The sequence below is a fragment of the Ursus maritimus genome, unplaced genomic scaffold (assembly GCF_017311325.1).
Source record: "Ursus maritimus isolate PB19 unplaced genomic scaffold, ASM1731132v1 scaffold_5, whole genome shotgun sequence".
Taxonomy (NCBI): Eukaryota; Metazoa; Chordata; class Mammalia; order Carnivora; family Ursidae; genus Ursus; species Ursus maritimus.
The window spans coordinates 28,648,884-28,669,161 of NW_024426663.1; the positions used below are offsets into that span (position 1 = coordinate 28,648,884).

The 20,278-nt window shown below is 47.9% G+C and overlaps 1 protein-coding gene and 1 non-coding gene across 2 annotated transcripts in view; both read left to right on the top strand.

Moving 5' to 3' along the window:
* The window catches only part of LHFPL2 (LHFPL tetraspan subfamily member 2), a 151,078-nt gene that overhangs the window by 8,292 nt on the left and 122,508 nt on the right, over positions 1–20,278 (top strand). Inside the window, exon 2 of the mRNA XM_040622149.1 lies at positions 7,201–7,272. The gene's annotated coding sequence lies outside the window, so the exon portion shown is untranslated. The remainder of the gene's footprint in view (positions 1–7,200; positions 7,273–20,278) is intronic.
* On the top strand, positions 5,208–5,311 carry LOC121100898. The gene has a single exon (XR_005832680.1). It is a non-coding gene; the product is annotated as a U6 spliceosomal RNA (small nuclear RNA).

Sequence of the window (20,278 nt, forward strand, 5' to 3'; positions counted from 1 at the left end):
TTTAAAATCTTGACCCTGGGACTTCCCGGTGCTGTCCAGATCATTCTGAATTCTGACCTGGTCATCGGTCATGTCGGCCATCCCTCTGGGCTGTGTGTTGTGTTCCTCGATCATCAGTCATTGAGCGTCTTTGAGTTCCTTACTGGTGCTGTACTATTAAGCCTTCTCTTGTCATTCTTCTGAGTCCTCTTAGTAACCAGGGGTGTGTCAGCCTTTGTAAGCAGCCAGAGGGGAGAGGGTTGGAGTCTGTGCCAACGAACGAGAGGAAGCTACCCTTGCCCTCATTAACACAGTGTTGGAACCGAGAGAGCCAGCGTTCCTTGGTATTGTTTGACTTTGGATTGTCTGTATTGATCGATGCTCATGGGGTCCATATTTCAGCCTTCTAAGGAATGTTAAAGTGAGACGAGGATGTAGGAGATGATCAGTACTTAACTGCCTCTTTCTAACTCCCTAAAAGTTGGGCTTTGGACTAGCAGCTGCCGATGGTGATTAGGTCCCAGGACAAACTGAGACTGACAAGAGTGTGAGGGCAGAAGGCCTCTGAGAGTCTGGAGTGTCCGTGGGTAGGCTGATGACCTGTTCCACAGGTGGGGGTAGAAGTCTCACATTGGCACACTCAGATCTCAGTGTGCACAGGAATGCCTCGGATGCTGTTACAGTGCCGATACTGCTTCAGCAGGCCTGGCTGGGGCGTGCGGTTCTGTGTTTCCAGCGAGCTTCCTGCCACGCTGGGGCTCGTGGCTCTGTGGAAAACACTCCCAGCAGCCAGCCAGGCCTCACGCAAAGCTGGGACCTGTGTGACCGTGAACTAGTCAGCTGGAGGCTGAAACCTGTAAAGTCTTATAACCAGGAAGCACCTGTGGGGCCTGACTTTAAATTGGTTGCCTGCTACTTAGGGCTGGTGTCTTTTGGGGTGAGATGGAAGACCCTCAGCTTCCTCACTTCCTCAGGAGCAGCTGTGTATTGTTTCCCTTTAGTCCTTAGGGCAGAGAGGTTCTGGAGGGTCTTTCAGGTGGGATATGATTAACCTAAAGGGCAGGTTTTGTTTTTGCTAAGCTTTAGTTAAATTGATTTCCTCATACATGTTGACTGTATTCCATAATTCTATTTATCTATCTATCTGAGAGGGAGAGCGAGTGAGGGAAAGCAAGCTGGCATGCGTGCTCGCACACGTTGAGACAGGGACCGAGGGAGAGAATCTTCAAGCAGACTCCCCGCAGAGCATGGAGCCCTTGGCAGGGCTTGATCTCACCACCCATGAGATCAGGACCTGAGCAGAAACCAAGAGTTGGCTGCTTAACCGACTGAGCCACTCAGGTGCCCCTATATTTCATAATTAAAAAAAAAAATTATTTATTTATTTGAGAGGGAGAGTGAGCACAAGCTGGGGGAGGGCCAGAGGGAGGAGAAGCAGACTCCCTGCCAAGCAGGGAGCCTGAGACAGGGCCCCATCCCAGGACCCTGAGATAGATTTCCTAATTTTAACTAGATAAAGAGGGCTCTAACTAGGAGCGCCTGAGCAACTCAGTCGGTTAAGCGTCTGCCTTCAGCTCGGGTCATGATCCCAGGGTCCTGGGGTGGAGTCCCACATTGGGCTCCTTGCTGTGAGGGCAGCCTGCTTCTCACTCTGCCTGCCGCTCCCCCCACTTGTGCTCTCCCTCTCTCTCTCTCTCTCTCATAAATTAATGAATAAAATCTTATAAACAAAAACAAACCCATAATACCATCATCTAGGTCAAGAGAAGTACCCAACTAAGACTTGAGACTTGCCAGGTAAGAAAGGAGAACCTCAGTGTATTTTGACTTTTCCTCCTGTGGGTTTGTTCTGATTTGGATTTAATAGCATGTTTGTGGATTACGTGGTGTTTTGGAGACTATTTAAAAATATTTGAGTGAAAATTAAGATTTCTGAGGTGTTTACTTGGGTGAATTTTTGAGGTTCCATTTAGGACAGTGCAGCCAAACTAGCTTTTAAGCTCTTCACATGGTTTCTGAAACATTAAGTACTGAATGTAGTTCAGGCATAGACCCCTCCTCTAAGGTTTTGACTTTATAAGACTGGAGAGGGTCCTGGGGATCTGTATGTTTTTAAACAAAGCTTCTAGGTAGTTCTTAAGGTCAGGTAGGTTCTAGAAACATGAATGTAGAGGAACGCTGATTTAGAAACCCATCTGTCTGAGCCTGTGATGCTGACCATGTCTGAGGGACACCCTTACATGTTCTTTTCTTGGCCTCTTGGGTACTGGTTTCTTTTCCCGTGGAACCACTTTAATTTTTATCTTGACACATGCTTTTATTCTTACGGAGAGGCCCTTATCTTGGATGGGACCAAATCAGAGAGTCCTTTTTCAACAGCGTAAGACATCAGTTCTGTGAAGCTGTTATTTTTAGGAAGGTTTTATAGACACTGACTGTTAAGTGCTTTTGGGCATTCTTGGAAATACTAGTCTCTAAGCTTTGGGCCTCTGTGGCGAAGTCCAAGGAATGTCCTGCAGCTGACTTTTCCCACACCCTCACCCACTTTGGTTTAGACAGACAGCTGGGGATAATGAGTGTCCCCTTTCTAAGTAAAGCTGACTAGAGATGGCTGAGGAAGGGTCCTCAGCCTCCACAGACCAGTTTGGTTCTGATCCGGGTGAACTGACAGATTGAGGAGTTGGGCTTTCCATGCTGTTACGTCAACATTGACCTCCCTTTCTACAAATGTGGGGTCATCTCAGTCCCACCCTAGAGACCAAGCCAGTTTATGAAGTGGATGAAGTAGGAAATGGTTGGCGTGATGGGGTTGGAGGGGTGGAGAAGGGATTCTTCCCTGGTGATTCTGACACTGTTAAATTTCCATCAGAAACTACATTAGAAGCAGGCTTCATGCCAGAGATCTTTGGTTATTTGAACCTTTATTACTAGGATTTCCTGACTGATAACACCTGTAACATCGGGCAGGGAGATCCCTGTAGTGGCTTTAACAATGGTCACTGAGATGAAGAAGATTCCTGCTAGGTCTCGAGTTATGTATGACAGCATCAAAGTCCCCAGGAACTGCCGAGTGGGAGTCATAAACTGATCTATTAAAAATTAAAAAATAAAGTGGAATTCACTTAACTGTGTGCCTAAGATTTTTATCACTAGGGAAATGTGGGTGAAACACTTCTTTTTAAACCTCTTCTTCAACACGTAAGCATCTGTAGGACAGGGAACATGTTTCTTATACCGTCACAGGAATAATTTCATAAAATGCTTCTCAAAAGCAGTTAGCTACGATCAGGGTTTGAAGAGCATGGACTCTTGACTTTGATGGGGTGAAGTGGGGTCCTGGACGAGGAGAGCGTGCTACAGAGGATAGCTAGAGGCAGCAGGTGTGTGGGGCAGCTCACCAGGAGCCAGGCTACCTGGGAGGGCACTGCGCAGAACTCGTTCTGGTTCAGTGTGTGTGTGTGTGTGTGTGTGCACGCGCGTGTGTTTGCTGTGTTACAGGGACTCAGCCTTGATGATGTGTGTGGCATATTTCCATCTAATGGGGCTATTTCACATATACTTGACCAGTTGTAATGAAAAGCCAGGCGATTTAGATAAGAAAATTAAGATTAAACATCGTAATTGTACTTGGGATTATTTTGTCTTTTTTAAAAGTCTGTTTAATTTTGAGAGAGAAGCTTGGGAAATGAGTCAGTGTCTGTACCTGCTTATTAACAGGTGAACTTGGCCAGTAGGAGGGACCTTCCTCTACGTAGAGGCTTTTTCCCGGCTGGTTTTGAGAAGGGCTTGACTCTTCTGAGATCCCATGCCACCTAGAAAGTGTGCGTTAGTGCATGCTTTTTCTCTCTTATCTGCAAAGAATAGTTTATAGCTCCTGGCTGAACTCTGAACTTGGACATCCTATTACCAAAGCTTGTTTGAGTGTTAACAGTGTGTTTTCAGAATAGTATGATGATGGGTTGGGAGATTACATTTGCCCCTGCTGACTGAGCAAGCCTGAACTGATAGAGAAGTGATACAGAAGTCCATCCCAGGCACCAGAACTCTGAAAACTTTTATGAAGACTGGCCACACCCTCACTGACGGCCATTTCCTGCCCCTCATGCCCCCAGAGTCCCTCCTATCACTTTAGATGGGGTTTAGTGCCCCTAATTCTAAGATTCACAAGATGTCCCTTCAGGTTCTTGGGCAGGGTCTTGAGATAAAACACACAAAAAATGAATCGATCGATTCTTTCACAAATAAAATACCTTTGTCTTCAGTGGGTACTGGTTTCCTGGTATCCAGGAAAGGTGGGAACACACAGCCTGTGAGTGTTGGGAAGCATTGAGAACCGTCTATACTGCCTCCCATGGTGTGACCGTGAGCTTGCTCTTTGACCTTGGACAAGTCCTTTTACCTGTTTGTGCTAGAGAAGGTGAGGGGATGAATCTAGGCCTGAAATTCTTACTCTAGGTGAGTCTGTATGTTCACGTGTTCAGTCATTCAAGCTTATTGAGCCCCTCAGGGAGCTGACCGTCTGGAGACAGCAGAACAGTCGTTATCTTTCTTGTGGGTAGTGAGGTGTGCAGTGCAGGGTGGGTAGGCCGCGCGTGACGTGGAAGAGGCCGTTAGAAGGTGTGAGCACCACATGCCCAGAGCAGGTGGGGAGGCTGGAGAGCTGGGGTGTGCAGTCTAGAGAAGGCACTGGGGATTTCTGCAGTATTGCTTGTGCCCCTGGTCCACCCGTGTTGGCGTGTCCTGCTAGGAGATCCCGTAGCTCAGCCAGCCTGGTTGTGGCGTGGCCAAGAGGGGCAGGCTCTGGAAGCTGAGTAGTGTGGTTAGAGCGTGCAGTGGATCACCATGATCCGAATACTGTTTCTATGTCTTGGACCCCATTTTTCCCCTTTGTAAAGAAAACCAGGAACTATAGAAACAAGAATGTGAGGATTTGCCTGCTCTTTACAGAAAAATGCCTTTTGTGGGGGGAGGGGTATTTTTTTTTTTCCCTAGAGAGAGAAGGTAGATATTCAGAGAGAGAGGCAGCTGAATTGAGCTCTTCTCAACCCCGAATTACTTGATGCTCCTGGGCCTTGATGTGTCTGTAACCGCAGAGGGTGCTCCACACTCCAGGAAGAAACCTGACCCTCGCATAAAACCACACAGAGCTTTCTGGATGGCCCGTTTCTTTTCTGGAGTGGTCAGATTTTATATCTAGGTGGGAGGAGAAGCATTGTCCAGAGAAATGTGTGCCCGCTTTGGCGGCTCATACACTAAAACTGGAACAGTACAGAGATGAGCATGGCCCCCGCGCAAGGATGAGAGACAAATCTGAGAAGCATTCCATATTTAGAAATGAATGAATGAGGGGCGCCCGGCTGGCTCAGTTGGAAGAGCATGCGACTCTTGATCTGGGGCTCGTGAGTTCGAGCCTTACATTGGGTGCAGAGATTGCTTAAGAATAAAAGATCTTTAAAAAAGTAAGAAATGAATGAATGAATAACTAAGAAAGAGAAGTGTGTGTCCCCTTTGCTGAGGCTGGAGTTCCCTTTGCCTGCCCTAAAGCAGTTGCAGCCTGCAGAAGGGGATGTGGCATTTCTTGGGGAAATAAAATCCTCCTGCAGCGGTGGGCCCTGGGCTCTCTACCCATCAGTCTGCAGGGCTAGGAGCAGTTCCGAGCATCAGCAAGGTCGTGCATTTTCTTGTAAACAAAAATGGACATCACAGATAATAGGCCAGGCCAGCTCTGTACTCTGTACTCTTCCCAACCCCGGTCCGGGCACTGTCCCCATTTAGTGCTTTACTGCCTTTAAGGACCATCTGAATCACCTGGAGAGCTTTTAATAACACGTCCGGCTGGGCCGCACCCTCAGAGATTCTGAGTTGCTAGGTCTGGGATGGGCTGAGAATTCACATTTCCTTTTTTTTTTTTTTTTTAAAGATTTTATTTATTTATTAGACAGAGATAGAGACAGCCAGCGAGAGAGGGAACGCAAGCAGGGGGAGTGGGAGAGGAAGAAGCAGGCTCATAGCGGAGGAGCCTGATGTGGGGCTCGGTCCCACAACGCCGGGATCACGCCCTGAGCCGCGAAGGCAGACGCTTAACCGCTGTGCCACCCAGGCGCCCCATAGAATTCACATTTCTAACACACTCCCCGTTGATGTTGATGCTGCTGGTCTGGGGACCACACTTTGAGAACCACAGTGACACCAGGCACTTCTTGACCTTCTGGAGGGTGTGTTGGGTCAGGCAGACTCCACTCCCAATGGGGTGTCTGCTTGTGGGGAATTGCCCAGTGCCGGAGGAACTGGGAAGCAGTGGTTCACTGGAGAGGGGACCCAGCCTGAGAGCCTTTTCTCTCAGTGCTCTCCACACGGACCAGGTATGTGGCATTTGGGGTAGCTGAGTGGGACTCTTATTGCCTCCTTCTAATACCTTCTTTTCTGAGGTGTTCCTGGACCATGCTGCTCTCCTCTGTAAGAGCCTTCATAGGCTTGCTATTGGCCTTAAGGCGAATTCCAAACTCTCTAAAATGGCTGCAAGGCCTTTTGTGATTCTGTCCCTTTACAGCTTCGTGTCTTGCCAGTCTTCCTCTTGGCCCCTGAAATACTCCAGTGGTCACTAACCCCTTTCTTGGGTAAAGTCACTCTGTTCTTCTCACTTCAGGGCATCCCATTCTGCTGGTGCCTCTGCCTGGCAGGCTGTTTGCTTGTCCTCTTAGTCTGGCCACCTCCTGCTTGTCAGATCTCAGGGTGGCCATCACTTGCTCTGGTGAGCTTCCTTCGACCCTTCTTGGGACCAGCTAGGGCTTCTGTAAAGTCTTTATATCATCTTGTGTTTTTCTCACTTGGCTCCTGTCAGCTGCGTCAGGGTCCTGATTACTGCCTGTTTATTTCTCTGTCTCCCTGGATTGTAAGCTCCCAGAGGGCAGTGAACCCATCACATGTTCAGTCATGTGACTCTCAGCATGGCTGAGAAGTATCCTTGAGATATCCTTTGAGAAGGATACTGCAGGGGAGGAAACTGAGGCAAAGGTAGGTTAAGTATCTGGCTTACAGTTACCGGGTCACTGAGTTCCAGCACTGGGATTCTAACCCAGGTCTCCCTGACCCAACCCTCTAGCCAGACTCTCTGCTTTGAGACCCAGGAGCCCTAGGCATGGTCCGCAGGTCTTTCCTGGGAGTGTTAAAAGACTACTTGTTCCAAATTAACAAAAATGGCCCTTTCCTGTTGTTTTTCAGGTCACCTGGGAAGCAGACTCTTGAATTCACAGCTGGCTTGTTTTTGCCTCTTGTTAAGGAGCACGCATACAGGTAAGGACCTGCTTGTGCTCAGGTAGGTTGTAGGCAAACTCCAGCCATGATGATGCGTTCTGATAACCACCCAAAGTTCTCATTCATTAGAAAGAAAATCCATATATATAGGGCAACATTTCCTGTAAGAAAGGTATGAAGTGGTCGTCTGCCCCTGCTGGGAATTGCGGGGTGAAGGTGTTTACTTGGCTGGTTTTCTCCTGGGCATTGCTGGCCTTCTCATTACTAACATTGTTTTCTTTGAGTGGAGCTCCCTTCCCCCGTCCATGTGAGTTGGTCTTTTAGGATTCTTTTTCTTCATTTAAGACCCAGCCCAAATTTCATATGTTATTTATCAGACTGTTGCAGCGAGAGGCTTTCTGGAGCCTAGCCTTCCCCCCAGCTTTACAGCAGAACCAGTCACCACCTCTCTGCTCGCCCAACACACTTGCTTGCCATATGAGCTGCACTACGGGTTCCTGCACAACTTCTCCCTCCAGTCTGTGACTTCCTTTGCTGCCATGTCCCACCTAGCATGTTTCCTGGCATGGAACAGACTTTCAATAAATGAATAAATACATCTGACTAGAAAAAAAACCCTTGTAACCTCAGCTAAAGTACGGTGACCAAAAAATCAGTGTATTTCTAAACCAAGTAAATGATTTGTAGAGTGCCTTTTTGGATTGATTCTATGCCTCTTTGCTCATATTATCATGCGTAATTGAGAATTTACCGTAATATATTAAGTCAATAGGAGTTTAAATAGACTCCTTATCCTTAAGTCAGGCATTTTCACATCCTGGTCTTTCGGTGGAGTAATCAGTGGCGCTAGGTCACGGAGCACTAATGTGCTAACTGACAGCCTGTGGCCGTGAGCAGCCAGCCCTCTTGGCTGCCCTGGGAGAGGCCATTGTCAGCCAGACCCTGGGAGCCCTGCTCAGCCCTAGGATTGAACGTGTGTCTGAATGTGTAGGCAGTAAGGGAGCAAACAATAGACTTTCCCAATTTACAACCTAGAGGAAATATAAATGTTTCTGAGTGGTTTGAGCATTTGTTTTTTAAAACACAGTTGAGGTTTAAATAAGGTTAGCGAAAAGCTTTTAAATCAGTGCACCACAGTCTTCCCCAAACTTCTCGGCAGGACGGTTTCTTTGAGATGTGGGCTGATTGGCTTGAGGCCATTTTGCTTCCTCACGGGGGTTGGGAGTAGCAGCCCCGGGCTGGTGGTTCACTGAATATTGAAACCAGCATGGCATCTGGGTCTTCACGGAGAAGAATATGGTCTTGAGTCTTTGCTTTTTTGCCTTCCTCTCCTGCTTGTTCATGAGCACTCGTGTCTGTCCTTCCCAGCTGTTTTGGTTAGGTGTGTGCAGCATTGAAGCAAAGAGAAAGGGGTTGTCTTCTGGTTTCTGCATTCCTAGTAGAGGTCCTGGCCTACAAGTCCCACGTAAAAGCAATCACATAACTGTGCTTTCTTTGACCTGGTGCTGAGCCCCAGTTACACATCTGCGTGCGAGAATTTAGTGAAAGACAAGGCAGTACAAGAAATTTGACTCTCAGCTGACCCTATTCACGTTCTTAAAATTTCCTAGGGCTTGGGTAGCGTGAGGACTTGAGCTTTGCCCAGGAATTTCCAGTCTCCATGGAAGTCAGATTGTCTATCATACTTGAAAAATAAATTAAGGAAATAAATTGCAGTTTAAAAGCCCAGATGTTAAGATACCAGTGAGTTTTAGCTTTTCAGTAGGTTTTGGAATTTGAGGTATTATTGCCTATTGTGTGTTGCACTGTTCCTGCGGAAGCTGGGTGCAAGGTGGTGGCCCTGTGTCTGGTCTTCACACGGCCAAATCATGGGGTGTGCTTACAGTGGGTAAGGATCCACTCACTGAGCTTCTAGGAGATGCCAGATTCTCTACAAGTCTAATCGAGTTAGAAAACAAATGAGGTAGGTCAGGTCATCAAGTTCCTGAGCCAGTCCTCTTCCATGTGGGACATTCACACATGGGTACGCGTGCACACACTTCACTAGCATTCTCTGGTTGACTCTGGACCACCCCACATCGTTCTCATTAGCCCGAGAAGTGATAGAGTCCCCGCATTTTCTTAGAGCTTCTGAACTTTGTGTTTTGTGTGTCTGGGGGGAGGTGGTTTCTTATTTCATGAAATGTTGCCTGTTCCTAAAGATGGGCTTGCTGGTGCCTCAGTAGAATTTGTATATCAGGGTGGGTGTGTGTGTATTTACTGTAGCTGTTTTGGAGTGTTGGCCTTGATCCAAAGACACTGTCCAGCATGGGCCCCTTGTGTCCGGGGTAGACATTTGGGAGCCATGAGAGCAAAGGCAGCTAGCGGACACAGCAGCTGTGCTCTGGTGTCGACACAGGCTCTGGTGTCATGAGCATGCTGGTCTCTAACTGACCATGTCCTTCGCTGCCGAAATGGCAGGGAACCCAGACGGCAGCTGGTGACAGATACACACAAAAAATAAATGGCCCATCTCCCCTCAGGTGACTGTTTTTTTTTGTTTGTTTGTTTGTCAGTTGAAGCCTTTCTCTTTTCTTCTTCTTAAAGAAGCAGAGTCTCCAAAATAGGCTTTCACGTTTCATGGCAAAGCTGCGCCCAGGAATTGACATCTTGGGGAAGAGTTTGCTTTTTTTCCCCCATTTCCAGGGCACAGTCAGTGCATCATTTAGGAGCCACTTTGTCCTTCGATCAGGTCGCTTGTCAGCTGTGATTTGTTGTCTGGTTTGTCTTAACCACGATAGGAGTCTGTTCTTGATTTCAAAGATAACTTACAAGTACATGTTTCCAGGAAAACTTGCTTGTACATGGAAGCTCTTGGACTTCTGCTTTATGAAGGGACTGTTGTTTTGATCCCTGTCATGTCCTTTTCCAGTTAAGAAATGGCTGTTTCCTGTTCCTTAGCATCTTTTTACAATTATGGGGACCCGGCTGGGAAGGAGCCTTTGGATAACTAGTTAATAAAAGTAACTTTCCCAAATAGACAAGAGAGTGAAAGAATCTCCTTTTTCGTGTCTTTTAATGATGAAGAGTAAATACCCTGCATTTTAAATGGTTCCTTTTCTTTAGAAAGCATTTCTTACATGGAGCAGTTTCTGAGACTTCTGGAATCCTGTTCTCTCAGGTCCCTTCTTCAAAGCTGGAGGAAGCCCTGCTTGGCCCGATTGAGACCGCCTGCATTGATGCTTATCTCTCCTCTCCTTTATGTCCTGAGGGCCGCGCCTGGTGCTCACCTCCCTGCCTTCCCCTCGCCTGCCTGGGGTTGCTACAGGGTGTCCTCCTCCCCTTTATGGTCACAAACTGGAAAAGAAAACAAATAGCCGGAGCTCCCATGGCAGCCCAGCAGGCTGGGGAAAATAGTCCTCATTCTCCTTGTTCTTGGGTTCAAAGTGCACTTCACATTTTATGGGGGTGATCAGCCCTCCCAAGGTGCTGGTTTGAGGGGGCCTGCATCTGAGCCTGGTGGACAATTAACCATGCTGACCTCTTCCTTTTGCCTTCGCCTTTCTGGCTGAGTTGACATTAATGCTCTGAGCGAGAAGGGGCTGCTGCTCCTTTGAGCGGAGCACCAGGCAGGGGTGGAGAAACATCTGATCTTGTTCAAAGGGGCTGTCTCTGAAGCATGAAGATTGAACTGATGGTGACCCCACCCTGGGGGAAGGAGAAGCGCCCTCTGGAGAACGGCCCGGATAAAGGAGCTGTCAATTACTAATCCCATTGGCTTGTGGGTCTTCAGGGTCTTACATCTGTTTAAAAGAGAGAGAATTGGGGTTGAAGGTAATAAAATAGGCCTTAAATTAGAGGAGCAGGGGGTCATTTCATCTAATTTTGTGGTTGTTACTGAGGAATAAAAGGCAGAGGAGATAATTTCATTAGCCCCTTTGAGGTCTTTATCACGGTGAGTTGGCATCTGGGGATGGAGCAGGGCCTCGTGGGTGCTGGCCTTTTCCGTCCCAGGGAGCCTGCAGCTGCGTTTCTGTGGCCCCAGGGGGAGGGCCTGGGGAAGCACAGTCACCATTCCGGGCACCATGGCCAGGAACAGAGTTTCTCCTGCTCTGCGTGAGTTGATGACTTAAAGCAGTTGATCCGTGGCCCGGCATACCTGTCTGCCAGGTACTCAGGAGCGTGACATTCACCTGGAGAGAAAGGAATCCACCAGACAAGAGCGCTCCTTTAGAATCGGAATCGTGTCTTTCACTTCTGAGGAAGGCTGCCAGTCACCTGTTGATGTGATTTATTTGGGGCATGGTGGTCATCCCATTCCTTTGAGCTGAGCAGCGTTCAAAGTGTTAAATCTTACGGTGGGGAGTTGGCAGGGAGGTGTGCCCTCTGTTTGCTTGTTCTGTTCCATATGTTCACGTCTACTGCTTCCTAGAGCCCTGCTCGGTAGACACGTACTCCTACCCATGTGGCTAGAGAGTGAGGCGGAGAGAGGTTCTGGGACATGGTCATGGTCTCCCAGGAGGGCAGTAGGGGAGTTGGAATTCTATCCTGGACTTTTAACTTTCAGATTAGATTCTCTGTGATCATTAATGAAGAAACGGGGGAAAGAGGAGGAGGAGAATGATAACGATTCTTCCAAGAGAAGAAAAAAGTAGTGGTTACTAGATAGTTCTCTGCACCAGCCACCAGCTGGCACCCTTCCCCAAGGCAGCCTGGTTTCTTTCTGAAGGGGAAGCAAAGTGACCAGGGTGGGCAGGGCAGGGCGGGGTGGCAGTGGGGGAGATTGGGAGGATGAGGAGGGTGATTTGTGTGTCTGACATAGTCATAAAGTGTTGAGTCCCTTCTGGAATGCCCATGCATATGATCAGGAAGGACAGTGACATCAGGTGCTGACAGCACTGCTGCTCGCTGCTTTGTTTCTGGGGCCCAGGTCTTCCCGTAGCCATCTTCATTCATACTCTTACTGTCTCATGTCTGATTGCTTGCTTCTCTCCAGCTTCTCTCTCTCTACTGCATACATTTCTGTCGAGAATTTACGAACTTAGCCCTGAGAAACAAAACTTCTGTTACAATGTGCTAACAAAAACCTTAACCCCTGTGAAGTGCATTTAATCATGGATTCAGTATGGAGAATTCTTATCAAAATCTATTCCCCCCCTTGATTCAGGAGCTCATATTTCCCCCTATAAAGTGATAATGGAAACTGGAGGCATCTCCCTTTCTGCTGATGTGGTGCTCTTGGGAACTCCCCGAAAGTAAAGCTCCAGCCAAGTGTTTTCCTGAAATGTTAGCTGAGGGTGATTTTTTTGGGGGGGTGGGGGGAAGTTTCACTTGTTGCCCTAATGCATCTCCACCTTCTGTTCAAGAAATCTTCACCCTGCAGTACTTAGAGGCAAGAGTCGTCTTGCCTTGGCCGTGTGCTCTTCCTTTCCTTCATTACAGCGGCTGATCAGAAGTTGGCTGTACTTCAGTGCCTCTTAAAAGCTTTTCTCCCTGGCTGTGTCCAGGAAGTTGAAGTGCAGTGTCAGAAATGATGTGAGTTGATGAAGAAGAAATAAACAAACCCAGGCGACATGCGAGGAAGCCCTGGCAGCCCTGCTCCTGTTTTTCTGTAGTTTTGATCTGAAGGAAGCAGATTTCCTCTGTGTGGAGGAATGGGGCCGTGAGGGTCCTTGTGCCAAGGAGCCTGAGATGTGCATGCCAGTAGGCCTTCTAGCGTAGGGCTCCACATAGTCGAATCCACTCTGGGATGAAAACGAGTCATTTATGCTTGGCAGAATGGAGATAAGTCACACGTCTGCAGCCTGAGCTATATGTACATGGAGTAAAAATAGCATGTGTTCAGGGAAGCAGAACATTCCAGAATGCTTCAGTCCCCTCTTGGCAGGAAAGCAGGGAGTGCAGAATAGGAGAGCTGGAAGGGACTTAAAAGAGCTTGTCCAAGTCCTTTGATTTCAGTTAAACGCAACAAATGACTTGCCCGAAAGCCCATGGGGGCAGGGGCCCTTGTCTGTCATGCCCATTCGCCTTTATAACTTTGGTCCCTGGCACGTAGTAGGTGCTTACTGTGCACTTGGCAGGTGAATGAACGATAGAAGTGAAGATAGGAAATCTTCCTGTCTTCACTGACTCCTCGTCGAGTGCTCTCTGAGGTATTTTTATAAGCTGAAAAAGGTATTTTATAAGCTGAGTACCATGGCCAGGAAGAAGTGGTGCCAAGTAGCTTGTATGTAGTTTATTGTGATTACACGTAGATAAGAAAATCGAGACGTGGTGAGATTAAACAGATTGCTTCATGTTGGTGGTGAAGTCGGGGGAAAGATAGGCCTTGGGGGTGGGCAGGAAGAAGGACTGCCATATTGTGTGTGTGAGTGGTGCCCTGTGGAGTTGCACAGAGCCCGGGCTGTGGAGAGGTGATGGCCCCCCTCGTAGCCTCCCTGGAGAAATCCAGACGCCTGTGGAACAAACAGGCTTGAAGTGGCCCTTCCACCCAGGAACAGTACCGGCAACTGGGGGCCCATCCTCCTCCTGTGGCCCTGTGCCTTCCTTTTCAGAGGGATGCGCTCCTTGGGACTCGGGGAACTTTTCAGTCTACTGTGGAAGTGCACGTGTACGAGATGGCGTGGATGTGACCGGGGTACTGCAGTGATGGGAGGAGGACTCAGGTCTCTGTACTGACAGACACCATGAGCCAGCAAATCAGGGTCGCTGCCACTGCCCAAGCGCATTTTGCAGACTGCACCGCTGGCTGCTGTCACCGGCCGCAAGCACGTAAACTATGTCCCTGCAGTGTGCTGGACTGAGGAACTCACGTGGGAAGCCACGCTGCCGCTTGCAGGCCCGTAAGGCAAGGCAGTGCTGTTTGTCTCTCTCCCTGTGACCTTCCCAGTTAACTCACAAAAAAAGATTGACCATTACATGGTTTTAAAATTTAGAATAGCTACAGGAGGTTAATTCAAGATTAAAAGTTGCCAAAGAGTGGGTACCTGGTTGGCTCAGTCGGTAAAGCACGCCACTCTTGATCTCGGGAGTTGTGAGTTCAAGCCCCATGGTGGGGAGTAGGGTTTACTTAATAATAAAAAAAATTTTTTTTACGTTACCAAAGAGAATTTGTAAGGTCAGGAATTTTTGTTTAAATTCACAAATACTGAGTGAGGACATGCTGTTGTTTGCTGCTTGGTGAGTTTCATGTACCTGATGAACCTGGTCCATCTGCCCATCATCCCATCCTTCTAGCCTGGATGGAGGTATATGTGTCTCTTTAAATTGACCTTTGGGCTTCACTGTGTGGCCTTGATGTCCAGGGGTGAGTGTGCTTCCTCTGGAACCCTGGGCAACTTGACCACTTTCATGTGGAGTTTTCTCTGCCTCCTCAGGGAGAGGGAACACTGTTCTGTCTGGAAGTTCCTCCTCCCTGATGGCCCTTTCACTGGTTCACCTGACTTTGCTGATAGTGACTTCCTGTGATGTCTTCTTGCTTCTCTTCAGGAAATAAGCGGCGGCAGACATCCCATCTCCCAGTGGGTCATGAGGTGAGCTGTAGTCTAACCCTGATTGATGACACAGAAGCAGTCAGCTGGGTTAGCGGCTTCTGTTCCGTATTAAAGCACACAGGCCTTACTGATCTAGAGCTGGCAGGTGTGCTGTAGACCAGAGGTGGGTCTGAGCTGGTCTCCATAGCAGGATGAAGAATGAGTACCATTGGCTAGATTATTAGAGTTTGAATAAAAGACCAAGCTCCATTTTGCACAGTGGCATTAACTGTTACTTTGTTTTTTGGTGAAAATAGGCTTTGGGAAGTGATTGTTGTGGTAGTGTCCTCAGTCTGGTGTTCGAATTTCTCACTTGGGCTGTTGTTCCACACCCATGAAGTTATTCTTGAGCCTGTCCTCGCGTGCAGTGCCCGCATGGGGCTTTGCAAGTCAATGGGAAATGTTTTACTTGAACTGAAAATATTCTGTGTGCAAAACCATGCAAATTAGAAACAAATTCAGTTTTTAATACTACATATATGTCAACAAAAACAGCTTATTTGGAATATCTAGTTTCTTGAAGTCATTTACATGTGGGTAATACCTGATAATTCTCTTCAGGATTCTTAAAAGTATAAGCAAATGTGCGGTGGGAATGCCTGACTCCCCAGCTGTGAGCCCTCAGCATTTACGAAGGATAATTTAGAAAGCAGACCTTCTAGTGGAGAAGTGTGGTGGCATTGCCTGTTCATGAAGGCATACTTTTTATTTCTTTACTTATTTTATTGCATGTGGCATAGTTTCATTTCAGTAGTTCTCTTTATCTTTTTTAAAGCAATCTATGGGGGTCTGTAACCACAGTGGCAGAAAGGAAGTTAATGGAGGTTTATATGGTAGCGTTCATGTTTACAAAATTAAATGCTCAAATGTGATGGAATTGTATATTCATAGGATTCTCGTTTATACGGGTTAAATTTTAATAAGTTAAAAGATTGGTTCATATTCATGATTTTGATTACTCCCCGAATAAGGTATAAATCATGTAAGTATAGTTTTATAGAGAGTAGGAGTGTAAGAATCAAAGTCTGTGGTTATTTTGCAAGTATCTTGCTCTTGGTTTTACAATTCAGAGAACTTTAAAATTCGGAGAAGTTGTTAATATGCCCTGCCTGTCTGCTCTTCCATTTATTCCTTCTGTATTTTTTCTAGCTGATCACCTCCCCCTGCTGTGCTCTTTCCTAGGAACCAAGATTAAATCCCTGATCTCCACCCCAGTTTAATCAACCTCTGTTGGTAACACCTGGACCCTAGGGTCTTCATGAAAGGACTGAGTTTTTCCTCCAGTCTGGCCAGGTCCCAAGGATGTCTTGGTCCTTGTCTTCTGGTCCTTAAAACTGGAGCCCAGTTGTACTGAACAAGCAGCCCAGCTCACCCTGAAACTAAGCAATATGCATTTTCTATAGCCTCAAATGGGAATGATTAAATACACAGGCTTGGATTTTGTTTGCTGATTATGCAGTCTAAGTATTTTACCATTTAATAAACATTAGAGAGCTATTATGTATCAGGCTCTTGGGAGAAGAGAATGTTTGGGAGACAGCCCTTTTCAGCCCCGTTTTAGTGCTGGGGCCGAGTCCAGGGCTGGGGCTGGACTGAGTGGGTGTTTGGGCGGGTTTTGTGGTGGGGAAGGCCTAGCCTTGCATCAAGGAGGCTTGGGTTCCAGTCTCTGCTCTCCACATCCAGGCTCTGTGATGTTAGGCAAGTTACTAATCTTCCTAGGGCTTAGCTTCCTTCTCTGTAAAAGGGGGATAATCTTACCCACTTCTGGAGTTAAGAGAATTAACTGAGATGACCTAGGTAAGGCATACCTAGTAGGTAGGGATCATAATTGCTACGATAGGAGCAAGTCTGCCTGAGTAATCCAGGAGTTTCTGAAAGTTTCTGCTCAAAGCATGTGTGTAGCTGGTGGTGTTGTGAGGGCTGTCGTGCCTTCTCCACACAGTTGCCGCTGTTTCCGTATCAGAGCTTGCTGGAGTCGGAGTTTCCTGGCGCTCAGGGCCTGTGTTTACCCTTTATCCGCAGCACACAGCTTCTGGACACGGGCATTTCCCAGGGCTTCCTTTGCCTTTACGATCAGAGGAGTTCTAGAGTGTGTATTTGACGAGAGGTAAAATTAATAGTCATTTAGAAATTAAATTAGCCCTGTGGCAGATTGGTTTGAGAGTCTGAGTCTGTTGGGAGGAATGCCTACCCCGTGAGGGCCATGCCCAGCGGCCATCTGCTCCGTGGGACAGCTGAGGTTCGACCTCCTGGGGTAAAATGTTAGTTGGAAAGGAGGATGCAAAGCCAAAAATTGTATAGAAAGTGTTTATGTTTGTCTTGGGAGAATGGCAACATATCACACACCATTAACGGGCCTGGCCTGCTAATAGTCTGCTGCTGCCGTTTGCACCAGCCCAGCGATGTAATTTATTTCACCGAGGGAATTGTGGTTTTATGTGCCATGTAGTGGTGTCATTGAAACCTTGTTTTAAGAGGAAAACAGCAATTAATGTTTGAAATAGGAAGTAGCTTTACAAATGTGTGGTGGAAGAGACCCAATAAAAATGACGATCCGGAGTTCCCCAAAGGTGAACCTAGGAGTTCATAAAAGGTCTTCTGTGTGGTAAGTGGATGGCTATTGATGTATAGGCCGAAAGCGGGGTAGGACTGGCACGGCCAGAGCCGGCAGCGTGAGCGCGCGCCACCGCGGGGAGGAAAGCGGCTCCTGGGCGCGCAGGCGGGTCTCCGTGGTGTCCGAGCCACACGTGGCGGAGGGCGGGGGTGTGTTTGGCCAGCTTGGGCCGCGTCTGCCTCAGGGCTGCCGTGGTCCTGCTGGAAGGTGACAGATGTGCAGGCCCCTCCCACGCTGCACAGGGGGCTGGAAGAGGAGCTGTGACTCCGTGGCGGGGTTTGCTTACGCCCCCCATCAACATCCAGCCCAGGATCTTGAGAAATGAAGGAGCAGGGCATACGGGAGCCACGGAGTACTGAAGCCCCGAATGTTTAATTTTTTGTTGTCTTTAGTGTTCCTGGATGGCTCGGTCACCTAAAGTAAAAGGAACTCTTAAAAATGAAGGGAAAGAATGATTTCCTGAGAATTGGGATTTTTGACTCAGGAGAACGCTTTTTTAAATGGAGGTATTCCCGTGGCGCTGCTGCGTGTGTGCATTGGACCGCGAGGAAGTCCGCGGGGAAGATGGTGAGGCCTCTACCGGGGGTCTGCTCAGCCGTGTGCTCCAGTAGAGTGGGTGCCTCCCAGGAGGGCTGCCCAGCCTTGGGGCGCTTGACGTCTTGTGGGGACAGTTCCTTGTTCCTGGGCTGCGCTGTGTGCGATGTAGGCTGGTGAGCAGCGGCCCCGGAACGCCCCCGCCCCCCAGACGTGGGCAGCCCGCGGGGGCGGGGCGGCCGGTCTTGGCTGAGAACCGCTGCTGTAGCCTGCGTGCCCGGAGGTGCTTTCCATCGGTGGTTCCCTCAGGTGATCACAGGTCAGGGTCCTCTCACACGTCTCTTGCCTTTATGAGAACGATGCAGTGAGTAAGAGAAAATACAATAGCGAGTGTACAGCGCGAGGGATGCCTCAGACGCGAGGAGTATAAAGCGGTTTAGGGATTTACTTCTCAAGGGAAGGCAGCCTCAGTGAAATCTCTCCTGGAAGTTTCTAAAGGCCGGAGCTGGAGAGAGAAAAGCGATTGGTCCAGTTACACAAATCTCTGCCTTGTCAGGTCAGGATTTCTTGGTAATAATAGGGCTCATGGCCAATTTCTCAACCTCAGGTCTGTTTACCAAGTGTGGATAATGCTATCGGGCTGTTTCCCTGCTGTTTTTGATCAGGTTTTTGAAAAGCAATCACTCCCGTTCTTTTTTTGTCAGGCTCAGCCCCTGAAACAAGCGATTCTGAATGTTCACATCCAGGCTCAAGTGCAAATTACCTTTACCTCAGGGTCTTTGAATTATGTTTTATACAAGGTGGCTGGGGAGCTTCTAGACCTGAAAGCAAGGTCCACCTCCTTGAGTCTAGGTGGGCTTGTCTCTACTCTGACCAGTGAAGTATGACAGACGGTGTCATCGTGTGGCCTCTGAGGCTAGGTCATAGAAGGCCGTGAGGTTTCTGGCTTGTTTGCAGGAACGCTGCTTTTCCAGCCCTGAGCTGCCATTGAAGAGGTCTGCCTTGTAGCCCTTGTGGCAGGTGATGCCGTGGACAGTCTCAGCTGAACCCAGCCTTCCATCCATCCCCACTGAAATGTGCATGAAGCCACCTCGATTCTGCAGACTAGCCCACCCGCCCACCATGTGCCACCCCTGACATTGTCCCGTGAACAGAAGCATCACCCAGATTGTTCCTTGTCCACATTCCTGACCCACAAAATGTGAGACACTATAAAAAGTTGTCGTAAAGAAACATATCAACCATTCGTCTAATGCGCTACTGAAAAACTTGTTCTGAAAGCTTCTTGAGATAATGGTTTGTTGCTCTTGCTAAAGAACTTTTTCAGGGTAATCATGACCATGTTTTGCCTCACCCTGCTGGCTGATGGACATTAATGCCTCTCTGGCATAGACTTACTAAACTGTTATCAAATGTTTTAATAAATGCCGCTTAATAATACCTATTCAACAAATGGGAAGTTGCTCTGGTTTCACCTGGAGGTAGGCTCAGAGCCTTTGCCTTCATTTGGTTCCTTATTCCAGATTATTGCTCTGATGTCCCAAGGCCCAAAGAAGTGTGCACTTTGAAGGAGCTTTTCAGTTCTTAGAAGATTAGATCAGTTTGTCCTGAATCCTGTCTTGGGGTTGTAGACACTCTAAAAGGTATCTTTCCTAGCGATAAACAGCATTAAAGTGTAAGTTGTAAAAATTGCATTTTTGGTGTATGACGGAATATCCTTTATGTTTACCTGGCTAGGGAGGAGAGGTATATAATTATTTGAACTCATCCCTTTCTTGCAAGAGAGCTAATAGTGTCCTTGTGAATGTGAAGTGCCTGATACTTTTAAGAAAGCCTGAAAATAACATAGCAATCATCATCAGGAGACTTGACACTTCACATTTTGAGGCCCGCAAAGGGAGCTCTCCCAGAAGCCAGCATGTGCTTCAAGAAAACCAGAATTAGCAGCCCATGTGCCGGGGTGGCTTCTCCTGAATTAGGGCAGGTGGGCTGAGGAAGCTGCCTCTTCGAAGATGAGTGCCGGAAACGAACAAGTCCAGGTTGTTAGCGATGTGGACCTCCAGGGATGTCGCTGTGCATGCTGATGTCAGCGAGAAGAGGCAGGCTAATAGGAAGTATTGGTGGAGGTGAGATGGAAGGAGAGCTGTGGTTGTCTTCTGCCAAGGCTGTGAAAGACTGTAAATGAGACCTCCCTAGGGGGAGCTGGGCGGGTCACCACATCCTCTTCCCTTTTAGCATCCTTTCCTGTTCTCTTTGGGACTTGTCAGTATGCATACCAGGGATTAGGGGAGCTGATCATCTTCTGGCATGGTTTTCTGAAATCTGGATGGGATTGCTTTGGAATTCTTGCCAAAATCCCTTTCTGGCTTTGTGATTTCTGCGTAAA